An 18,914-nucleotide genomic window follows, 5' to 3' on the forward strand; every position below is an offset into this window, starting at 1 on the left:
TGTTTAAAAAGTTTGAGGATGCCTGTCCTAGACACATTAAGGCTTGCACACCTGGGACCTCTGCCATTTCCCTTCATTCCCGCAAAGCACATCAGGCTGTAGTATGGTGCTGTAGCTTAGGCTGCTGTTCTCTGGCCACTTTTCCGCACTGGGGAGATTATACTCTGGCCATGTGGTGTTACAAAAGAACATTAATGTGGACTTCCATAGGCTATCAAATCCTAAAGTCTTCTAATTTTTTTAAACAAGTACCCAAGTGGGCTGTTTGTAAAAATGAAGCTAGACTGTCCCATGCCTATCAACTGAACAAACAACAACAAAAATAGAGCAGGATTCCCTGTAGGGACCAGCATCCCAGTCCTTCAGCCTCAGGCCACACCCACAGACATGGGAAGAAGGCAGCCCCTTCTCATTTTCCATGGGGAAAACGGCTACACCCCTACTTTCCCCCTGAAAGCCCCAGTCTCCTGCCAGGCCCATCTTCTGGTGAGATCCCTGTACATCTGGGTGCCCCCTGCCCCTTCCTCTCCATACTGGCTGGCCCAATCTCAGCCAAGCCCTACTGTGGACTTGGCTGAAGTCTCCCTGTCTAATGGTGATTGGGAATGGCTTCAAAACACAAATATTGGCTATGAGCAAATGGGGTGAAAGGGGCTCTGTGAAGACTCCTTTCTGTGTGTCTTTTCCAGCTCCCATTCCTTTCACAGCCATTACCCCCTCATTCTAGGTGACCCACACTCTAAGACATGTTCCAAGTCCTCTTCTCCCAGTGCCTCCCAATTTTCCTGGTCCTTATATGGGTCCCAGCCCCAACCTCCATTTAAAAACTAATCCTTGCAGAACCTTCGGTTTGCTAAACAAAAAGCCGGATTGTTATCAAGGTTCCTAAGTGTCAGCAGTTCCCTGAATCCCAAAATGACACTGCCTATGTTCACAAAGCACTGCTGGGACAGTCCACTGCAACTGAGATGTTACTTGTGGCCTCAACTCCTGAAACACAATGCAAAGCCCAAGCTCTCCACACCCTGCTGAAAACCCCATCAGCATGAAAGACTGCAAACAAACCAGCAGTGTTTCCATAATGCTGACCTGTTCTCAGGGGTCTGCCTCATCCTCTGGGATGAATCGTCTCCTGTAAAAGTCTCTCCTTGATCCCAGGTTTCAGTACCATGAAATGTCAGGGGGCTGTGAACACCCTAGCCTTGATTCAGGCTTTTCTGGGTGCCACTAGCAAGTGGCACTCGCCAGGAGAACCCTTTTCCAATCTCTGGGAAAGTCTATGCTTATCTATGCTTTACTTCAAATAAACTGTACTGTTTTTCTGCTTCATTGGCGTCCTGGCTGCTTTATTCCCACTCCCCCTTTAACTCAGCTGAACTTGCTACCTCTGTGTGAATTTGACCAGGTCCAATGAACTGCTTGAGGGTCTTGGAGACCGCTGATAGGTGTGAGCCTTGTTTGATGACAAAGACACAGGCTGGCTGGGGCATCATGGAGGCAATCGCTCCACTCTTGGCCACACCTGCTGCCGCCGGGACAGTGAAAGGGATGCCAAATGAGATGGGGCTTGGGCCAGGGGAGCAGAGAGGGGCCTTCCCAAACCAAGGGCATAGAGAGCAAAGAAGTAGGGATCCAGTGGGAGTAGGGATCCAGTAGGTGTAGGGATTCAGTGCGAATAGGGATCCAATGGGAGTAGGGATCCAGTGGGAGTAGAGATGCAATAGGTATAGGGATCCAGTGGGAGTAGGGATCAAGTAGGCATAGAGATACAATAGGTATAGGGATCCAGTGGGAATAGGGATCAAGCAGTTGTAGAGATACAGTAGGTGTAGGGTGCTAAATGGGACATCAGCCTTGTCCAGGAGGGCAGTTCTGTGTGCCCAAGCATTAGAGGTGGCTTGGAACCAAAGCCAGGGAACACTGCTCCTGACACAGCCCACAGGGCCTTACCATGGCTATGTGTTGTACACTTTGAGGTGATGGCAGGTGGGGGGTTGGCAGCATAGGTAGGGAATGGGGATGGAGCAGAGCTGTCCAGTCCCAGAGAGAAGCTGTTCCTCAGTGAGGAAGCATGCAGCACACATGGTTACCTCTCGTCCTCTGAAAGGGCTGGCACAGCTGCCTACTGCTTCTCAGTACTGTCCTTTACCTGCTTGGACGCCAGGGCTTGCTGGACAACAAGCCAGTGGAAGACTGGTGACTGCAATGCCCAGACTCAGCTGTTGGAGCAGTAAAGCTGAGCGCTGAGGCCCAAGGTCTTGCCCTGTTGCCTGATCTAAAGGGCAGAGCTGCCATCATGACTCACTGTGACCTAAAACTCTTGGCCTCAAATGATTTTCCCACCTTGGCCTCCTAAAGGGCAAAGATTTACAGGCATGAACCACATGGCTGGCTAAGTCTCAGATATATTTAATATTAATAGGTTTGGAATATGCATCCATAATAATCACTGGTCACAAGTGGAGGAAGACTCTACCTGTGGACAGCAGCTTCAGTTTCTGCTTGAGAGTCCCAGCTGCCCCTCTAGGCAGACTTACAGATGTCAGGTATTCTCAATAAGCCCCTGACATATATCCCCTGCTGGGTATGTTTTCTGGTGGAAGCCTCCCTGTTACAAATTTGACAGAGATTTACAATCTGCTCAAGAGAAAGTTCAGCTCTCATCTGACCCAAGGTATATCTGCGTTTCCTCGAAATGTAGCTCTGAGGGCTTCCTCAGTGGGCTCTAATGGACCGATCGAGCTGTCTTACTGCTTGATGACTATCTATTTAAGATTATTCAAAGTGAAATTAAAATACATCCTTTTCTTCTTTACTGATAACTAGGGAAGTTGAGAGGACGACAAAGACAGACCACAGTGCCCCTACAGTCAAATCACTCTGAAAAGGCAGCTCCCTCAAATTTCATCCAGTGATAACCCTGGGTGCATGTGACAAGTATGCATTACGAGTGGAATTTAAAATGAAAGAGAAATTAAGGGCACCTTTGCAAGGTGTCCTATTCACCAAGGCAGTGCCACGCAGCAATTAGAGCTGGTGGCAGACGCCCTGGACTGAATTGTGTGCCTTGGGGTAACAACCTCCCTCCACGCTTTGTCTCATCAGTAAAAACAGAGCTATTTACAGAATAGTGACATCAAAGGAGAACATCCTGGGTAGTTATAACACACGAGGTGATGGACAGCTGTCAGAAGAAGGCCTGGCCATAAGCGAGCAGTCACTAAATGCCCCCTAGTAACAGAAAAGGCACAGAGGCAGCTTTAAGCTTGGTCAAAATAAGCAGGTCATATTTTTAAACAATCTTGAGAGAAACCAGAAGTCAAACAAAATAACCTTCAAGTACCACTGACAACTTCAGGCAGAAACAGAAAGTCACAGGAAAACCTTGCCACTGTTCTTTTTCAGCTGCCAGCTGTCAGCAAACACCTCAATCCATAATCCATTCCACAACAATTGTGGAAAAATGAAATATCAAACTGAAAACAGATATCTCATCTTATGCTTTCTTATACTTGGGCAGAATTGCAGTTCTTCAGAAAGATTTTCAAAGTTTATTTAAACCAAATAGCTTCTTTTTAAAACTCAGAGTTAGTAGAAGCCATCATTTCAGAAGAGTTAAATCTTCAGGAGTGGCATGCAGACTGTGATGCAGCAGAACCCCACAGCCCAGGAGGTGCATTCAAGGAACGACCCCCAACTGCTTCTCGTCCCTTCCTAAAACAATAGTCCTTTCTCCTTGCTCCCTCTGCCAGGAGTCACGTAGCTTCTATATACTTCCCTATCTTTCGCCTAAAAGCACACAGCCTTCTCACCCTAAAGTTAATCTTTACCCCATGTACTAAGTATTTACTTATCCAGTTACTTCCCCTCAACCTTGTAAAATGAAAATATTCCCCCTCCCTTTGCTTGCTGATTTGCAACATTATTAGTATAAGCAACCTTGTTTAGGTGCTACATAAATAAAGCTGTTCACAGGGTTTGGTGCTGGCTGCAGTCACCAGCTGCACCAGACCACCTAATCCCATCTCTTTATCTTTCATGCAATCTATATCTCTTGTGTGATTTATTTTCTCAATTCCCTGCCATTCCCCCTCTGGCTCATTTACTCTTTGCCCTGGTTTGCAAAAGGTGGCGCCCTGAACAGCGACCAGAGTCTGGGATAGTAGGTGCATGCAGGTGAGGGAATCCCTGGGAGAAAAAGAGAAACTGTGCAGTTGATGAGTAATTTGGAAGGGGGGGGGACAATCATGGGAGTAAAAAATTATGGGACAGTCAGGCTCAAAGTAGCGAGAACTCTTTATTCAAATACTTAAATCTATGTTAAAAACCCATGGGTGTCACATTCATGTCACCCAATTATAGCGTTTTCTTCACTTTATTCAAGAAGTTTGTCCCTGGTTCCCTAAGGAAGGCACTTTTAACACCACGACCTGAAACAGAGTTGAGCAGAAACTGCCTTCTTACTATACTGCTATCAGACCTTCTAATGTTCCTAATGATGTTTTCTTTCTTTGAGGACTAGTTAGGGGCTGTTTAGATTCTAATCATGAACAAATGCATCTCCCTTTTCAGACAATAAATATTTCTCCTGCTCTGGCAGAAAGACCTAAGTATGATAAATCCTTCCCTTTGAATCTCAACAAGCCTTATAAAATGAGGAATGAAAGTATGACAAGGAGTGTTCCTCTTCTGTTAAGACCCTGATCCCTCTGCGCTATTGGCTATGGCTGGACTTCGTATCTTCCATCCATCTAAACCTGTGCTGCTTTGTCCACCATCTGACCTCCCCTTTCTAAATTTCTGTCACCACCACCTCCTTTTATATCTAGACATTCCAAGTCACCTTTGTAACTGACCTTGGAATAAGCTCATGTGCAAGGAGACTCCTTAGATGGCTTGTTTTCCAGTTATTGAAACTGTTAATCAACAAAGCAATTGGGCTCACCAGCATCCTTCTCTTTCTTTTAAAACCCTCAGAAAGCTGAAACAAGCTTATATACAGTATGATCCAACTGCTCCATTCACTCTTGCCTTAGTGGATACTTTGTCTAATGATCCTCTCCCTCCTAATGATTGGAAGTCTCTTGCAAAAGCATGTCTTTCTGGTGGTGATTACTTAGTATAAAAATTAGACTGAGCTAACCTTGCTGCAGAACAAGCAGAACGTAATTGGCAACAAAATATCCCTTTTATTGTAGATATTCTGAGAGAAGGATCTCAAGCCTCTATGGAAGTTCAATTAAATTATCCTGCTGAAGCCTACTAACAAATTAATCAATTGGCATTACAAGCTTGGAGGAAGCTGCCTACCTCCAACACTAAAACTGAAGATAAGTAAGATTAGACAGGGGCCTGATGAACCTTATCAAGATTTTTGTCTCTTGCCTTTTATAGGCAGTTGGTTGCCTTGTTACCCATGATGAAACGGGAATGATTCTTGTTAAATAACTAGCATATGAGAATGCAAATTCAGCTTGTCAATTTGCTCTCCATCCATTTAGGAAGAAAGGGGACCTTTCTGATTATGTTAGAATTTGTGCAGACGTAAGACCTTCTTACATCCAAGGTCTGACTATGGCTGAAGCTTTAGAAGATGCAGGCTTTGAAGCTTATCCCTCTAGACACCATCCTTTCAAATTGGCTACTGGTTAAAACAAGAAGGGAAGCTGCTTCTGCTGTGGCCAGTCCACTCGCTTTGTTAAGGATTGTCCAGTAGCAGCTCCTCCAAGCACTACCAGTCACTCTTCAGTCAATTATTACCAGACTTATTCTCGAGTCCTTCCAGGATTGTGCCGCTGCTGTCATCATGGCAAACATTGGGCTAGTGAGTGCAGCTCTAAATCTGATGCTAATGGACATTCCATTTCAGGAAACAGACCATGGGACCAACCCCAGCCCCGGTAAATGATACAGGCAATGTCTGTCGACCCCCAACAAATTCTGCCACCCCTGCAAACTAAGCAGCTCCTCTTTAATCTCTCAAGTGTCCAGAACCACCAAGGACAGTGCAGGACTGAATCTCAGTCCTTCTGCCAGATACAAATTAACACCTGAAATGGGTTCACAAGCTATTCCTACTAGCACATCTGGACCTCTTCCAAACAATACCTCCTTTTGAGATGCAGTAGTATGACTATGAAAGGTTTCTTTGTCTTGCCAGGAGTGATTGACTCTGACTATGTGGGAAAGATTAAAGTAATGACTCCTACCATTCAGAACATTGTTACCATTTCTCCTGGTATAAAAATTGCTTAGCTTCTGCATCTCCCCTTTTTTCTCACTGGCTCTGTTTTATCCTCTCACCCTAACAGGGCTGCAGATTTTAGTTCTTCAGATCATGCTTATTGGCTTCAACAAATTTGGTTGAGATCAACCTAAACTGCCGTTATCTATTCAAGGAAAGAAATTCACAGGCCTTTTAGACACCAGAACTGACGTATCTGTTATTGTTCAACATCAGCCCAAACCATTGCTGACTCTGGAAGCCATGTCTGATCTTTGAGGCATTGGCCAAATCAGCTCCCAGCTCCAGGGCTCTGCCTTTCTAAGAAGGCAAGACAATGACAGCCATTCTGGAACATTCAACCCTATGTCCTTCCAGGCCTTCCAGTTTATGGGGCAGAGATGTGCTTTCTAGCATGGGAGCTCTTTTATTCACTCCTAATACAACTGTTACTACCCAAATGCTGAATCAAGGATTTTTCCCTATCACAGGCCTAGGTAAGGATCAACACAGAATTGCTATGCCCATAGAACCTATGGCTCATTACTTTTGTATCGGTCTAGGTTATTCTTTTTCTTTGGGACCATGGTAACTCCTGCCACCTCCAGGACTGCGGCTCCTATTACTTGGTTATCTAGTGATCCAGTCTGGGTGAACCAGGGTCCTCTAACTCAGGAGAAGTTACAAGCCACAACAGATTTAGTAGCTGAACAATTAACTTTAGGACATGTAGAATCTTCCACCAGTTCTTAGAATACTCCCATTTTCGTCATAAAGAAAAAAAATCAGGAAAATGGCAGCTCTTGTAAAACTATGGAACTTATGGGACCCCTTCAACCTGGTAAGACATCTCCTATAGCTATCCCTTGGAATTTTCTTTATTGTAGATTTAAAAGATTGTTTTTTTTTTTTTTTTTTTGCAGTTTTTGGGCCAGGGCTGGGTTTGAACCCACCACCTCTGGCATATGGGGCCAGCGCCCTACTCCTCTGAGCCACAGGTGCCACCCAATCAAGTTGGTTTCATCCCAGGGATGCAAGGATGGTTTATTTTTTTTTATTAAATCATAGCTGTATACATTAATATGATCATGGGGCACCATACACTAGTTTCATAGATGGTTTGACACATTTTCATCATACTGGTTAACATAGCCTTCCTGGCATTTTCTTAGTTATTGTGCTAAGACATTTACATTCCACATTTACTAAGTTTCACATATACCCTTGTAAGATGCACCGCAGGTGTAATCCCACCAACCCCCCTCCCTCTGCCTACCTCTCCCCACCCTTCTCTCTCTTTCCTCCTTCCCCCTATTCTTAGGTTGTAACTAGGTTATAGCTTTCATGTGAAAGCCATAAATTAGTTTCATAGTAGGGATGAGTACATTGGATACTTTTTCTTCCATTCTTGAGATACTTTACTAAGAAGAATATGTTCCAGCTTCATCCATGTAAACCTGAAAGAGGTAAAGTCTCCATCTTTCTTTAAGATTGCATAATATTCCATGGTGTACATATACCACAATTTATTAATCCAATTGTGGATCGATGGGCACTTGGGATTTTTCCATGATTTAGCAATTATGAATAGGACAGGTTTTGTCTCTGACAAAGGTTTAATAACCAGAATCCACAGAGAACTCAAACGTACAAGCAAGAAAAGAACAAGTGATCCCATCACAGGCTGGGCAAGGGATTTGAAGAGAAACTTCTCTGAAGAAAACAGGCGCACGGCCTACAGACATATGAAAAAATGCCCATCATCTTTAATCATCAGAGAAATGCAAATCAAAACCACTTTGAGATATCATCTAACTCCAGTAAGATTAGCCTATATCACAAAATCCCAAGACCAGAGATGTTGGCGTGGATGTGGAGAAAAGGGAACACTTCTACACTGCTGGTGGGAATGCAAATTAATACATTCCTTTTGGAAAGATGTATGGAGAACACTTAGAGATCTAAAAATAGATCTGCCATTCAATCCTATAATTCCTCTACTAGGCATATACCCAGAAGACCAAAAATCATATCATAACAAAGATATATGTACCAGAATGTTTATAAAAGATTGTTTTTTTACTATTCCTCACCATCATGCAGACTGCAAACGTTTTGCTGTTAACTTTAAAGAACCTTCTGCTCAATATCTATGGAGAGTACTTCCTCAAGGAATAGCAAATACCCTACCTATGTCAAAAGTTTGTTGCTGCTGCAATTTCACCAATTCATAAAGAATTTCCTACTGCATATATTATTCATTATATGGATGACATTTTGCTCGCGCAACCTGATTCTTTTATACTGACCATTATTCTCACACAATTACAGGACTCTCTGACTGCCTTTTGGGTTATGTATAGCAAAGTGTTCCCCCCTTTTCCAACTTGGGTCACCTCATTGAGAATTGTCAGATATGCCCTCAAAAACTCCAAATTCGTATCGATAAGTTAACTACCCTTAATGATTTTCAACAGTTACTAGGAGATACTAATTGGTTCTGTCCCTCATTAAAACTTACTACAGAAGACTTAAAACACCTTTTTGACATTCTTAAAGGATCAGCTGACCCTTCCTCTTCTCGTTATTTAACATCTGCTGCAACAGAAGCTCTAACCAAGGTCAACTGTGCTTTGCAAAGAGCATAATTCACTCATACAAGAGCTGCCATCCCAAGAGGGAGACTCTTATAAGTGTAGAAATCAAAGTGTCAAGAGTACATTTTGACTTTAGGATGACACAGCAAAGTGGGAGGAAGAACTGACCATCAAGGAGGAGGAGAAGGCTTTGCCTCTTCTCACAGGGACTCTATGATGCAGTGGGAGGTGCACAGATTCACTGCCATAATTACACCAAGGCACCAGCCTAGTGGAAAAACCATGAAGAAGGTTAACTTTCTGCCCTGGGAGACTGGCATGAGGGCTATCATTCTGCTGAACACAATTCACCCACACAACCCACTGCTATCTCCAAGGGGAAGCTGCTTTAGGAGCAGAGGCCAAGGAACTGTTCCTTCACAGAAGAATTGCCCTCCAAAACCTAAAAGCAATCTTTCTTCAGCTAATAGTAAAAATGGATATGGTCCAAAAAACCTTAGAATGACATGAAAGAGAAAGAGCCAGAAAGCTCAGATATTGGCTGCCCATGGGCTCCAAGTGAAGGGAAGTTTCTTCACAACCCATGCTTGGCCATTTCCCAAAAGGCAGAAGGGATTCAACACCCTGATCATTCACCACCAAATATTATACTGAATGCAGAACATCCTTTCTACTCCACCCCTCCTAGGGAAAAGAAATGATGAGAACAAAAGGCCTTTTACTGACAGCTCTGTGGTTGGGAGTGCTGAAGCAGCTGATCACAGGTCATGTGATTCATAGGGTGTGTGTGCTGGCCAAAGAATTCCAACATGGGGTGGACAAAGAAGCAGCAGCATCTCCAGTGCAGCTGCCCCTGAGCACCAACACTGGAGCTGCCCCCGAGCACCATCACTGGAGCTGGGTCTGAGCACCATCACTGGAGCTGGGTCTGAGCACCATCACTGCAGCTGCCCCTGAGCACCACCACTGGAGCTGGGCCTGAGCACCACCACTGCAGCTACCCCTGAGCACCACCACTGGAGCTGCACCCTGAGCGCCACTACTGCAGCTTCCCCCGAGCACCACCACTGGAGCTGGGCCTGAGCACCACCACTGGAGCTGCCCCTGAGCACCACCACTGGAGCTGGGTCTGAGCACCACCACTAGAGCTGCCCCTGAGCACCACCACTGGAGCTGCACTCTGAGCACCACTACTGCAGCTTCCCCCAAGCACCACCACTGGAGCTGCCCCTGAGCACCACCACTAGAGCTGGGCCTAAGCGCCACTACTAGAGCTGCCCCTGAGCACCACCTCTACAGCTGCCCCTGAGCACCACCTCTACAGCTGCCCCTGAGCACCACCACTGGAGCTGCCTGTGCACCCCTTTCCACACACAAGGATATGACAGCCTCTTCGGTCCTGACTTAGTGACTTGGCAATTCCCTGGCCCTTGTCCCTCAACTAAGTAACTTTTGTCAACATAATGGAATAAAACAAAAATTCAGTAACAGAAAAAACTTTGGAAACTATACAAAAATGGAAACTAACAACATACTCTTGACACCCAAAGGGTTAACAAAGGAATTAAAAAAATAATAAGGTTCTTGAGAAAAAATCAAGGCAGAAACACATACAAAACCCTAAGGGATACAACAAAGGCAAGTCTATGAGATACCTTTGTTAACAATAAATTTCTATATCAAAATAAGATCTTAAACAACGTAACATTGTACTGAAAGGAATTATACAAAAGAAACACTAAATTCAAAATTAACTGGAGAAAAAATGCAACAAGGATCACAAAAAAATTATGTAAATAGGGACTAAAACAAATACGAAGATTAACATTAAAAGGACAACTTTGCTTTTTGAAAAAAATATACAAAATTCACAAATCTTGAATGACGCCCCATGAATATATCAATGTACACGGCTATGATTTAATAAAAAAAATTCACAAATCTTTACCTAGATTAATTTTAAGAGACAGAGGGGAGTCAAATAAACAATATCAGAGGTGGAAAAAGAAACAACGCAACTAATACCATAAAAAGACAAAAATCTTAAGACAATATTATGAACTATATTCCAACAAATTGGGAAATCTAGAAAAAATGAAAAATTTCTAGATAAAAACTACCAATATTGAATCATGATGAAATAGAAAAGAAAATAATACTAATGGGTTTAATTATTAATAAAAAAAAATCTCCCATCAAAGAAAATTTCAAGATCTGATGATGGCTTCACTGTTGAATTCTACTGAAGGGGAAATTAACAAAAAACTAATTTAGTATATAAAACATTTACCTAAACAGAATAAAGGTCATATATGAAAAACCCACAACTAATACCTTATTAAAGTAAAATAAGCTAGACATATCCCAAGATTGTACATAAGTATGCCCTCCTTTAAACATTTTATTCAACACAACACTGGAAAGCCTACCCACAACAATTAGGCAAGAGAAAGAAATAAAAACCATCTAAATTGGAAATAAGAAAAACAAATAGTCCCATTTACAGAGGACACAATCTTATATATAGAAAACCCTACAGATTCCAAAAACAATAAAAAAACTATCAGAATTTTAAAAATACAGTAAAGTTGGAATATACAAAATCAACATATAAAAATCAGTGGCAGAGCTGAGGCCCACGGTGATGTGGTTGCTGCAGGTGGTAGAGGAAAAGATATCAGGCATGGTGGGGTGGCCAAAAGAGCTCCCCATCCACTCTGTCCCCAGAAGCTATGGACTAGAGGAGGAGGAAGTTACTATTCCTAACAGCCAGGTTCTTGATACTGGTGCCACTGGGCTTCCTGGCAGAGTTGTATTCAAGGAATTTCAGCACAGTAACTGGCATGCCACTGGCTGTGGTTTTAGAAGAGCAAGACCAAAATGTGAACAAGTTAATCTATTGGATTCTAATGTAGTTCATCACATCATTCATGATTTTCATGAATGGTTGTGCACCATCTCCATGTGTTAAGATGTTAAAATGTCAGAAGCATTGAAAGCACCAGTATCCTTTCCTAAATCACAAAGATTTAAAAAACAACAAGACTCTCCACAAAATTCTAATGCTGACAAAGATGCCACCTTGCCTGCTTCAGCTTGAAAAGTTAGAATTTGGAATTAAAGAAGGAATCTCAAAAGAATGATAACGCTGTGAAGACATTGGAAAAAGAGATTTGTGTTCTTATGTACGAACCTGGTGCTCAAGAATAGGGGGGTCTGGGAGGTGGAAACTGGGCTGGAGAAGAAACCTAAATGCCGTAGTCAGGGAGAAAACATCACTCTCTGCAAGTAATGCTTCACAGGGAAGCAGCTCTTTGAACTGACAAGGACTAATGAACCAATGAACCACCAAGATCTAAGTTTTCTGAAAATGGTGACCAGAAGAATTAAAAAATTCCAAGCCTGGAGTTGATGAAACTTAGAAATAAAAGAGAAACAAAGATGAGGAGTATGATGTTTAAGCAAGAAGGCAGGAGATGAAGCTGCAGGTCACCCAGAAGAATCTCCAAGAGTCTTGGGGAAATAGCCCAACTTGAGAAGAAACTTGTTTCAATATAGAAATCGAAGACTGATGAAAAGTCTAAAACAGAAAATCTCTTGTAATACATTGAATAATCAGGTGTGCATCAGACCAAGTAGAACTAGATATCGCCCAGTTAGAAGAAAAAACATTGGAGAGGGGTACAGAGCCTCACTGTCTCCCTGGGTACAGTGCCGTGGTGTCACAGTGCACATTAACTGCCGGGAGCCAAAACATATCACAAAAATGCCCCTTGCTATCTTGATTTTACGAGCAAACTATTCTCAGGAATTCAACCGTAAACAGCAACGGTACTTTCCCCTTGCGTATCTCCTCAAAAATGCACCCCCCACCTTAGGGTCCTTCTCCTAGTAATTTTCCAGAAACTAGCCCCCTCCCCACCCTGTTAGGAATAGCCCTTAGTTACTTCCTCGTTTGTGTGCTTATAAGTCCAGCTGAAAAATAAACTCTTCGGAGCTTGATCAGACTCTTGACTTGCTCTCATTCTTTCGTGTCTCTTGTCCCCTCATTTGACTGACCCCTTTGTTTCCCAGGTCCCCGTTGAATTCCCCGCGGGCAGGGGTAATTGGCGCCCGACGTGGGGCAAGGGTACGGGGGTGTCATCGAACGTTGCTGCCAGTAAGGGTACCCTTATCATTGGATTGCCGCAACACCAAGGTTGTGAGTGAAAATCCGCACTGTGATCGCCGCACCACAAGAAGGACGTGAGTGAGGATCCGCACTGAGATCGCCGCAGAATTGCCCACCTGCGAGTCTGATCCGTCAAGGTAAGAGAAAGCAACGAGTTTATGGGACAAACGTTAAGTAAACATGACTTGTTTATTCAGGGACTCAAGGAGTCCCTCAAGACACGAGGAATTCGGGTAAAGAAAAAGGATCTCTATAAATTTTTTGTTTTTATTGGTGATATCTGTCCTTGGTTCCCCCAAGAAGGCACTATTAATGTTCTGAGATAGACTAGAGTTGGTGATTGTCTAAAAGATTATTATAGAACATTCGGCCCCGAAAAAATCCCCGTTCAGGCATTTTCCTACTGGAACTTGATCTATGATATTTTAAAAACTTACAACCAATGGCCTGATGTCCAAGAAGTTGTTAAAGAAGGGGAGAAGGCGCTTAAAGAACATTCCAGACCGCCCTCAGCCTGCCCTTCTGTTTCTGTTCCTATGCCTGAGCCTGAAAAATGGGGTTCCCTGTCCAGCCCTGAGTGGGAAAATCCTGTATCAATGTTACATCTCATAAATGCCTCTCATTTGTAAAATGAAATAATTTGATTGTTTAAATTGTTGGGGAAACTGAATCTTTGTCTTAGGGTAAGATTCTTACCTTTTAAACCTTCTAGTTATCAGTTTGGCTAAGTGAATGGGTGACTTCATGGTAAACTGGGATCCTGTTTTGTGGAAAGTGAGTTTTTAAGAGTAAGAGAAATTAGACGGGAGAATGGCATTGTGTAAAGAAAGAATCTTGTATGATAAATTTTGTCCTGAAACAGAATGGTTGTGTAAGAAAGTGAAAGGCAGGGCAAAAGTTAAAGAAAGTTTAGAATGTTTGTAGATGGTCTGTGCAGGTTAAATGAAGTTCATAAAAGAGACTTTGTGAAAGAATTTACATGTGATCCAGTTGACTATGTATTTCCTTTAAAATCTTTTGGCTGGTAATTTTCTTTAAACAAATGTTTTAGGCCTTTGATATTTAACAAACCTTCCAAAATAAAAACTCTAAATCTGGGGCTATCAGGTTTGTCCCCCAAAACCCGCCCCCTCAAGTCCAAGCCTCCTCTCCCTCTCCCGAGCAACTGCCGGCAGAGCAGGACTGGACCTCTGTTCCTCCACCAGCGCAATACTAACACCTGAAATGGGCATCCAAATCCTCCCTACTGGGGTTTATGGCCCCTTGCCCCCCAACACTTTTGGACTTCTTCTTGGCCATGCCAGTACCACCCTGCAAGGCCTCACTATTCCCCCCGCATCATTGATAATGATTACGCCGGAGAAATTAAAATACTTGCTTCCGCCTCCCTCGGCCCTATAACCATTCACCCAGGCCAAAGAATAGGTCAGCTAATATTACTTCCCCTCTTACCCTCCAACCATCCTTATTCTCTAAAAACCCGGGGTACTCATAACCTCGGTTCCTCTGATGCTTATTGGGTCAGACAAATCACACAAGAAAAACCCCTCCTTAAGCTACAATTAAACGGCAAAACTTTTGAAGGATTACTTGACACTGGGGCAGACGCCACAGTAATCGCCAGTAAATACTGGCCCCCTTCCTGGCCCCTCACTACTTCCCTATCCCATCTCCGGGGTATTGGCCAAACCTCCAACCCCCAACAGAGTGCTGAAATCCTCAAATGGACAGACAAGGAAGGCAACACTGGTACTGTCCAACCTTATGTTGTGCCTGGCCTCCCAGTCAATCTCTGGGGCAGAGACATCCTGGCCCAACTAAGACTAATTATTATGTGCAGTCCAAATATGAAAGAAAATGCAGCCAGATGGCTGCCTGAAAGATTAATAAAACAAATTGATAACAATTCTAAAATCCAGGGAGAAAAACCTCCCTGAGATTATCTTTCTCCTTTCCCTTCCAGAACCACGAATTTCCATCCATGATGCTGCCTTATCTCCTGATCTTCTGCCTCCCGGCACTGGGCCAACCTGTTCCAGCGGTCACCAAGCCCTTCACTTGTAGATTTACAAAAACAAAAATTTTCTTCTGAAGCAAACGAGTGATGGAAATCCTCCATGTACTCCTTACTCATGCCCCTTGCAGGTCCCCTTATTCTTGCTATTAATAATCACCCTTGGACCCATTATTCTTAACAAAATCATGAATTTTATCAAATCACAGATTGACTCCCTGGCATCAAAACCCATTCAAGTCCATTATCATAGACTCGACCTTGCAGACCGGGGCCTTGCCAACGAAGATATTCCTCCGGGAACCGCGTAAGCACTCAGAGCTATGCACGTTGACTCACCATCATATGTGAGTACAACCTGGGTACCTTTTTACGGGGTGCAATAAAGACACTGCAGAGGGAAGGCATAAACAGCCTCTCTGAGTCCCTTGGAAGCAAACCTGATTTGCATAGAGGTTAGCGTCGTAAAAATTTCTCCTCTCCTCCCCAAAAGACGCTCAAACTTATCATGCGGTCATTATGCCCGCAGGAGGAATCAGGTCAATACTTCCCCCCAAAAGGTTAATGCCCTCTCTTCTACGCTGACAACTGACAGACCCCAACAATTTAAAAAACTAAAAGGGAGGAGATGCCGGGAGCCAAAACATATCACAAAAATGCCCCTTGCTATCTTGATTTTACGAGCAAACTATTCTCAGGAATTCAACCGTAAACAGCAACGGTACTTTCCCCTTGCGTATCTCCTCAAAAATGCACCCCCCACCTTAGGGTCCTTCTCCTAGTAATTTTCCAGAAACTAGGCCCCTCCCCACCCTGTTAGGAATAGCCCTTAGTTACTTCCTCGTTTGTGTGCTTATAAGTCCAGCTGAAAAATAAACTCTTCGGAGCTTGATCAGACTCTTGACTTGCTCTCATTCTTTCGTGTTTCTTGTCCCCTCATTCGACTGACCCCTTTGTTTCCCAGGTCCCCGTTGAATTCCCTGCTGGCCAGGGCAATTAACCTCAAAGTCTTGGGCTCATGTGATCCTCCTGTCTAAGCCTCCAGAGCAGCTATGACTACAGGTGCCTACCACAACACTTAGTTAGTTTTTCTTTTTTTTGAAAGGATGTCACTCTTGCTCAGGCTTGTCTTCAACTTCTGAGAACAGGGGATGCACCCATCTTGGCCTCTCAGAGCAGTAGGATTACAGGCATGAGCCACCACATCTGGTCAATTAGAAGAAAATTTTGAAGAGAAAAATCATGAAGTTTAAGCCTTTGGCAATCTCTCGAGGAAAAATATATACTGTCTAAACAAGTAGAGGACCTGAGTGCTAAATATCAGTTGTTTGAAAAAGAAATAGAAGATCTTGTAAACAGGAAGGAAAATCTAAATGCTGAGATGCAAAACTTATAAGTTTATTCTTGAAAAACAATAACATGAAAAGCTTCAGCAAGAAGAGTTACAAACTGATTCACTTCTGCAACAAGAGAGGGAACTATACTCTAGTCTTCAGCAGGAGCTGCGTTCTTTTCAAGAGAAAATCATTAAAGAGAGGAATCTCTTTGAGGAAGAATTAAATCCAACACTGGATGAGCTTCATAAATTACAGGAACAAGCTGAAAGACTGGTCAAGCGATTGGATGAAGAAACAAAATTTATAGTTGAAGAACTCAAACTCCTAGAAGAAAAGCTGAAAGGAAAAGAAGCTGAACTGCAGAAAGGTAATGCCACAAACACTCAGGTCACCCTGCTCTTGCAGCACAAGTGTAGCAGCACAGTACAAAACCTCAGGGATTTTACTGCACGGTTTGAAAGCTACCGAGCATTAGCAGATAGTGAGACAGACAATCTTAACCTGAAAAACTCATCACTACTGGAAAAAGAGGCCAAGGCCAAGCAAAGTGCAGAGCATCTCCAACATCAGATACTGGCAATGGAGAGCACAGATGCAGAACATCCGTTGGTGCTGCGAGACCTGCAGACCAAGGTGGCACTTGGAGAAGCAGAAATTAAGTAAATCAGTTTCTTCTCTTAAAAAATAACTGATTTGCAGAACCAACTTAAGCAAGAAGAGGAGGACTTTAGGAAACATCTGGAAGATGAAGAAGCAAGAAAATCTGGAGAAGAAAATACAGTGGCAGAATTAACTGAAGAAATGAGTAAGCAGTGTCTCCTGTATGAAGACCTTAATAATAAAAACTAAACCTTTTCAGCTACAACAGGATGCATTTGAAGCAGAGAAACAGGCATTGTTGAATGAACATGGTGCAGGCTCAGGAACAGCTAAATAAAGTAAGAGATCTGCTTGCTAAATTATTGGGTCATCAGAATTTAAAGAAAAAAGCATGTAGTGAAATTGAAAGACAAAAACTCAAAGGGAAGGTGTCGAGCCCCGCCCTAAGATTACTACAAGGAAATAAAGTGAGGCAAAACTTCAGAAAGAATTGAATGAAGTTCTGGGTATCAAACACTTTGATAGTTCAAAGGCTTTTCAGCATAAAAGTAAAGGAAATTTTGTGCCCAAAACCCCATTAGACAAAGGCAATAAAACTGTTGCCAAGCTCCTGTGGAGAGTCAAGAATGATGAAGGAAACATCTGAGAATCTGCAGGAAATTATCTCATTCTTGTCACTGCTATCGTTGATGTCATTGTTATGTTTGCGAGGGTATTTTATGAGGTATTTAACTTTCACTGCCTTAAGTATATGAAAGAAAATTCATCATTTCTTACCAAAGTATCTTCTGGCACCCTATTTTCTGTAGTAAATACCTCCTCAATGCTCACCTTTATCCCCTCATTCTGAATCTTTTCACTGTCCTTCCAGCTTACAGTGCATACCATCAAATCAGCATTCCTGCAAAAATCACTATTGTATTATTCCTCTTTGCTGAAATCTTGGTTTCATGACTCTAATCCCCAGATACTCTTAGCTTAATTGATCCTGGAGATCCTTCCTACTCTAGCCATTTTGTCCAAGCCAACCATCTTGGCTTGTTCCTGCCTCTAGTTTGATTCTACTACTATTGTTCATTCTGTCCCACCCATCATCCTTCCACTTGTCCAGTTCAAGTAAATATGGACAAGTCTGAATCCATAGGAACCTCTTACTCTTATCAGTCACTGAGTTGTTTAATAATTTACAGACTCCTAGGCTCCATCCTAGTTTCCCAGTTCTACCAATTTAAAATCTCTGGTTTGGCCTATAAACCTGTATTTTTAATGAACAACTCCTGTAATTGTAAAACATGCTAAATATTTGAGAAACTTTGTATCTAACTGTTATCTACCTGCCCGCTGAGTCTTTAATATAAAAGTATACAGTAAGTCATTTACCCAGTTATTCAACTTGCATTTTATGAAGTTAAATTAGTACTTTTGTTTAACATGTATTTATTGTCTAATTCTCTCTCTAAATTATCTGATTAGCACCCTTGGATATGATGTTATTAACCTCCTTTTGTGTAAAATAGAAGATATCATAACAAATCATTTTATTAGATTTAAAAACAATGTCAATTCTATATGTTAATATCAAACTATATGAAAAAAATTGAGAAATAAATCCTATTTATAATATCTACCAAAAAATCAGATATCCAAAAATAAATTTCATCAGAGGTCAAAGAGCTCTACTTTAAACAGTATAAAATTTTGATAAAAGATACTGACACAAATAAGTAAAAAGATATCCCTTTTTCATGAATTAGAAAGGTAACATTGTTAAAATGTTTATAACATACAAAGTGATCTACAGTTTCAATGCAATCTCTGTCAAAATATTAATGGCATTCATCAAAGAAATAGAAAATTATGTATAAAATTCATATGGAACCAACACAAATGGCAAAGGCAATGTAAAAGGAAAAGAGTAACACTGGAGGCATCACAGTAACAGAGTTCAAGATATACTATAAACCTACAGTAG

At 42.4% G+C, this 18,914-nt stretch overlaps 1 pseudogene; it reads left to right on the forward strand.

Moving 5' to 3' along the window:
- Positions 1-5,806: 5,806 nt before the first annotated feature.
- On the forward strand, positions 5,807-17,572 carry LOC128596631 (hyaluronan mediated motility receptor-like; annotated as a pseudogene).
- Positions 17,573-18,914: the final 1,342 nt, after the last annotated feature.

The sequence above is a fragment of the Nycticebus coucang genome, chromosome 10 (assembly GCF_027406575.1).
Source record: "Nycticebus coucang isolate mNycCou1 chromosome 10, mNycCou1.pri, whole genome shotgun sequence".
NCBI classification, from domain to species: Eukaryota; Metazoa; Chordata; class Mammalia; order Primates; family Lorisidae; genus Nycticebus; species Nycticebus coucang.